Below are 7,094 nucleotides of genomic sequence, written 5' to 3' on the forward strand. Positions count from 1 at the left end.
TCCATACATATTCATATTTACACACACACACACTCACACACACACACACACTCACACACACACACACATATGCACAAACACTTTCACACATACACACGCACATATATAATTGTTGGTGTATTTTATCTTGCCAGTATGTTGTTGCGTATAGAGCAATTTAATTTTTTTTTCTTTAAGGTGGTGGATCTCTTTATTTAAAAAGAATTTTTATCAAAATTTATTATATAAAATCTATTCCGATTTCCTCACTTTCTCACAATTAAATCAATTTCCCTAGTTCTTCTATTACCAAACAAATCTAATGTGTTATAAATAAGTTAGTACATGTCAGTAATAGTGAAAATACCCAGGGGTAGGATATATTTTAGATTTTAAGTAAACTTGTGTTAAATATTTTAAGATAGAGGATAAGTTATCCAAACAAATAGCACATTGATACTCCACTTATAGAAGGCGAGTACTGGGGTCAGAGATGTGGACAGCACATTATTCTATTTGTTGTCTTAGCGAGAATAAGAAATTAAGTCACACAAGAAGAATTTACATGTAGTGCATAAAGAATACCCATTTCAGGGACCAGATTGTGTCCAATTAAATAAAACAAAACAAAATACAATAACAAAAAGCCTACTATGTACCTGATATTTGAGGGATACTTCTACGTACCATAAATACATTCAACATTTAATTTTGTTTTTAAATTTTCATTTATCAATAATTTACTATATTGTTTGATATATAAATTATTTCTATTCAAAAACTAAATTGAAGAAATATTTTTAAGAAATGATAATTGCTCTTAACAGGAACTAATGTGAACTCAAATTAGACTCTGAGAAAACATAGGAAAAACATAAGGCTATTCTACAGAAACTTAACTTTAGTGACATATATTTACTGAAATTAAAAACAAGCCTAGCTCTGCTTTCACTCATACTTTAGTACAGGAGGGAATTAATAAGAGATAAGGATATTAAACATTTGCAAATACTCTCCCTTACCAAAGCTAGTTGCACAAATTCATAGTAGACAATCAATAAATACTGTTGTTGATCATTTTCTTTTTTGTTGTTAAATTAATGATAAGATTATAAAATATATATGTAGAGTGAACAATGCACTGAGTTGCTTTGTGTGCAGCAATCAGACAAAAAATACTCTGACCGAGGTGTTGCCACAGTGTTTTCCATCATAAGCTAACCTGCATATAAAATATGCAATTCTTTTTATGTGCAGTGAGATGGTTGGTGCAACACAATCCCATCATCTCAACACACTCATATTTCATATATTGAATAAAGTATATTCACATTAAAACAAATAAACACAGAAGACGTAAGAGAGAATCTGTTTTTAGGAGAGCATGTTCTGTTCTGTTAAATATACAGCTAGATATTGTGTGTCCCAGTCTTTTAATATACAAAACTGTGATTCACGCACTATTTCCATTTTAATTGTAAAAGCCCTCAGTAGGGTGGAATGTGTTGCTGAGACTGAAATAAGAAATTACAATAAAAATAATTCAAAACACACTAATAACAATAAATTAAGGTAACATTAATTTCACATTTGCTTGGTTCCAGGCTCTGTGCCAGTAAACCTAAATGTTCTCGTTATCCCATTTAATTTGCACAATACAAGAATATAAGTGCTTGAAAAAATCACACACAGCTAGTAATTGTTTGACTAACAACCAAGCAAACAACAAAACACATAAACAAAATCAGAGAAAACAAACCCATAAAACAAGGATGTTTAGACCATACCGTTAACCAGCATCTTACACAGACTCTTGGAATCACTTTACCTCACTGAGCCTCAAATGACTCATCAAACATGAAAATAATTATATCCATATTCTTGGGCATGCCTCCAAAATAATGAGATAATTACTTGAAAAAGCCTACTGTAATTCTAAGTACATGTTACTTGCCAAATAAATATTAGCATTCTCTCCCACTCATTTCTCTATACAAGAAAACCGAAGTAATCAAAGTTTAGCAAATAAACACGTAAGTAATGGAAACTTTTAATAAATTAGAAGGAAAGAAATACCACAGTGGTGCGTTGGACTTGCAGAGGGAGAGAACATACCTTGGGAACTGAGTGGAGTGGGGGGGAAAGTACAGGGGGGAGGGAGGTTGGGGATAATTAACTGGGGGACATGGGGTAAAAACACAATTTGTGGTAATGTGCATACTGCCAGTATGGATCTGGCCTTCACGTCTTGGTCAGGAGGGGTGACAATCAGCTTTCTATTTCATGAATATTAATAACCAATAAAGATGCTCTAATCAAATAAAGTAGAAGAGGTAAAGGCTGGAAAAGGAAGGGCAAGAAGAGCTGCTGGCAAGAGCAATAGAAGAGTCTGAGTAACCAGAAGTCAGAGATAGGACAAAACCAGCTTATTTGGTATAAGAAATAAAGTGTGATTAAATAAAAAGGATTTAGTTTCAGAACGATGCTTAGAGGAATAGTACTGAGGTATAGGCCTGTTTGTGGGCTGCTGATGCAGAATGGTGTTATAATGATTGATCAGGAAAATTCCAGGGTACTGAAAGTGTTTCCAACAGAAATGTTGAAATTCCCATATTGCAAACAGGTATTGATATTCAAAGTTGTACTCCACAGATATGTACAGTCAACTATATTCCGAGAAAATAATAAATAAATAAATAAAATGATTAAATGTAACTCAGTGAGAGAAAGCACCATAATGTACGACTCACATTTAACTTGCAGAAATTCTGGTTTGTAAAGTGTGTGGGGAAATGCCAGTGTAGTAAGCATTGGATATATGGTAATAATAAAAACAAGAAAAGAAAATCCCCAAATTGCCTGATGACAAGTAATGGGCTGGAGAAGACACTTATGGAAGCTAAGAAAAAGATAACTTGAGATCCCTGTGGCACATCAACTTCCTAAAACCTGCTCTCTTTCATCATTGTAAACACACACACAAACACACACACCCCACAAATGTGTGTGCTTGTGCATTCATGTATATGTATAAATATGTATTTAAATATACACATATATGAATGCATGCATATTCATCCAATACCACTTGTTAATATAACTTATACATGTATAATAATATTCACTCTACATATACTATATACAACAGTGAATAAATAGATAGTTCGTTTAAATAGTTCTCAAAACTTGTTTCTGATGAGTATGTATTTTTCTAGCCAAAAGATGGCTAGAAAAACAATAAAGATCTGAAAATTTTAATGGTTTGTCAAAAAAAACAATCTGATTCTAAATAAAACATTTAACAGCACACCATCAAAAGGGAAAATAACGATTTATTACCTATTATTTCTTTCCATTTTTCCCATTCAAAGATGAACACAACAGAATAAATGGCTTCTGGCAATCTCACTCGGGTGACTGAGTTCATTCTCATGGGTGTCTCAGACCGTCCAGAGCTCCAGATTCCCCTTTTCCTGGTCTTCCTGGGGATCTATGGACTGACTGTGACAGGAAACCTGTGCATCATCACCCTCACCAGTGTTGACTCCCAACTTCAAACCCCCGTGTACTTTTTCCTCCGTCACTTGGCTGTCATCAATCTTGGCAATTCTAATTCCATTGCCCCTAAAATGCTGGTTAACTTGTTTACCAAGAAAACCATATCTTACCATGGATGTGCAGCTCAGCTGGGTGGATTCATAGTTTTCACTGTGGCTGAGATTTTCATGCTGTCAGCAATGGCCTATGACCTCTGTGTGGCTATTTGCAACCCCCTGCTGTATATGGTGCCTGTGTCTCCGCAGATCTGCCCTCTGCTGGTTTTCCTCACCTACCTCCAAAGTCTGACCACAGCAGTGACTGTCACTTCCTGTGTGTTCTCCTTGTCATTCCTGTTCTTCCAACATAATCAACCATTTCTACTGTGATGATGTTCCTTTGTTAGCCTTGTCCTGTTCTGATACTTACCTTCCAGAAATAGCAGTATTTACCTTTTTTAGGAACCAATTTATTTTTCTCCATAATTGTTGTTCTCATACCCAACTTCAACATTGTCCTTGCCATTCTGAGGACATGTTCCTCAGAGGGACAACAAAAAGCCTTTTCAACCTGCGCTTCTCACGTGATGGCTGTCACTGTGTTCTACGGGACTCTTCTGTTTATGTATTTGCAACCAAGGACCAACCACTCATTAGATATTGACAAAATAGCCTCGTTCTTCTACACCATAGTAATACCAGTGCCGAACCCCATGATTTACAGCCTAAGGAACAAGGATGTGAAACATGCATTGAAGAGATTCTTGGATAACCCATTGCGACCCTTTAAACTAATGTACATTTAAAACTAAAACTATCTTCACTTAAGAATTTTCATTTCCTCCTGAAAACACTGCCGCTAAAAGAAGTGGAAATAAATGATTAGACTCTCCGTTAAATTCAGTGGAGTAATTTTTCATTTTTTATCACAACCTCATAATTCCAAACAAGAATATAACACAAACAATAAATAATAACTTGAAAAGTTGCATGTTTTATACATAAAATTCAAGTTACTACAGGGTTTGTAGAATTTATATAATGAGAACTACAAACCACTGCTGAGAGAAATTAGAGAGGATACAAGAAGATGGAAAGATATCCCATGCTCTTGGATTGGAAGAATCAACATTGTGAAAATGTCCATACTACCCAAAGTAATATACAAATTCAATGCAATCCCCATCAAAATTCCAATGACATTTTTTCCCAGAAATGGAAAGACCTATCCAGACATTTATATCTAATAACAAAAGACCAGGCATAGCCAAAGCAACACTGAGCAAAAAAAATAAAGCTGGAGGCATAACACTACCTGACTTTAAACTATACTACAAAGCTATAATAACCAAAACAGTATGGTACTGGCATAAAAACAGACACACTGATCAATGTAATAGAATAGGGAATCCAGAAATCAACCTACACATCTACAGCCATCTGATCTTTGACAAAGGCACCAAGCCTATACACTGGAGAAGAGACTGCCTCTTTAGCAAATGGTGCTTGGAAAATTGGATATCAATATGCAGGAGAATGAAACTAGACCCATACCTTTCTCCATTCACTAAAGTCAACTCAAAATGGATTAAAGAATTAAATATGCACCCTGAAACAATAAAACTTCTAAAAGAAAACATAGGAGAGACACTTCAGGAAATAGGACTGGACACAGACTTCATAAATTGACCCCAAAAGCACGGGCAATCAAAGGAAAAATAAACAAATAGGATTATATCAAACTAAAGAGCTTCTGCACAGCAAAAGAAACAATTTTAACAGAGTTAAAAGACAACCAACAGAGTGGGAGAAAATATTTGCAAAATATACATCTGACAAAGGATTAATATCCAGAATATACAAAGAACTCAAACAACTTTACAAGAAAAAACCAAGCAACTCAATTAAAAAATGGGCAAAAGAGCTAAGTAGGCATTTCTCTAAGGAAGATATACAAATGGCCAACAGACATATGAAAAAATGCTCAACATCACTCAGCATCTGGGAAATGCAAATTAAAACCACACTGAGATACCATCTAACTCCAGTTAGGATGGCTAAAATCCAAATGACTCTGAACGATAAATGCTGGCAAGGTTGCAGAGAAAAATGAAGTCTCATACCTTGTTGGTGGGACTGCAAAATGGTGCAGCCTCTATGGAAATGGTATGGAGGTTCCTCAAGCAATTGCAGGTAGATCTACCATATGATCCAGCTATCCCACTGCTGGGAATGTACCCAGAGGAATGGAAATCATCAAGTCGAAGGTATACCTGTTCCCTAATGTTCATTGCAGCCCTCTTTACAATAGCCAAGAGTTGGAACCAGCCCAAATGTCCATCATCGGATGAGTGGATATGGAAAATGTGGTACATCTACACAATGAAATACTACTCAGCTATAAAAATGAATGACATACTGCCATTTGCAACAACATGGATGGACCTTGAGATAATTATATTAAGTGAAACAAGTCAGGCACAGAAAGAGAAATACCACATGTTCTCACTTATTGGTGGGAGCTAAAATTAAATAAACAAATTCACACAAACACACACACACAAAAAAAAAAACGAGGGGGGGAAGAAAACATAACAACTACAATTCCTTGAAGTTGATATGACAAGCAATCAGAAAGGACATTGTTGGGGGGGTGGGGGAAGAGGGAGGAGGGAGGGAGGTTTCGGTAAAGGGCCACAATAATCAACCATATTGTATATCGACAAAATAAAATTAAGAAAAAAAAAAGAATTTCTAATGAAGGAAGATGAATCGTGATAGCAGATGGCAGAGTTATGTGAGGATCATTTCTTGGAAAGTCGTCAAGACTTGGAATATCTTCCTTGCAACAGACATCTTTTGTTCAACTATTAAATATTATACATTTGTTTTTTACAGTATGTTTCAAACCAAATCCTCAATGTCTGTGGGGAAAAAATAAACTTTTATGCGGAAAAAATTAACTTTTTTATGAGAAAATATAAACTTTTAGGGGAAAATAAAAATTAAACCAAAAGTGCTCAATAGATATGGAAATATGACATGTGGAAAAGCAGGGTAAATGAATAATAAAAAAATTTTTCCTTTTTCAACCTTCTCACTTGGTGCCTGTTCACAAAACAATGTTGATATATAATTAACTTTTTCAATTCAGTACATTTTAGCATTTACTTGTACCTGTTTGCTGGGTACACTGTTTTGTGTCCATACATGCATTTTCTACACAGTGATTCACTTAGGGTAGATAGCACAGTCTTGTACCCATTAGTCTACAACTTTTCCTCCTCTTTCTCTCTGCTCTCCTCCCCTCTCTGACCACTGGTAACCATCATTCTACTCTCTACTTCTAAAAGAACCACTTTTTTTTTTTTTAAGATTATGCATGCAGGTGATACCATGTGCTATGTGTCTTTTTATTTCTGATTTATTTCACTTAATATAATGGTTTCAATTTCCACCCATATTGCTGCAAGTGATACGATATCATTCTTATTATAGCCAAGTAGTATTCCATTTTGCATATATATAGCAAAGTTTTTTTATCCATTCATCCATTGATGGGCATTTTGGTTGATTCTA

General features: G+C 35.1%; 1 pseudogene; it reads left to right on the plus strand.

Moving 5' to 3' along the window:
• Positions 1–3,368: 3,368 nt before the first annotated feature.
• On the plus strand, positions 3,369–4,321 carry LOC134376578 (olfactory receptor 8J2-like; annotated as a pseudogene).
• The last annotated feature ends 2,773 nt before the right edge of the window (positions 4,322–7,094 follow it).

Source organism: Cynocephalus volans, chromosome 4 (assembly GCF_027409185.1).
Source record: "Cynocephalus volans isolate mCynVol1 chromosome 4, mCynVol1.pri, whole genome shotgun sequence".
Taxonomy (NCBI): Eukaryota; Metazoa; Chordata; class Mammalia; order Dermoptera; family Cynocephalidae; genus Cynocephalus; species Cynocephalus volans.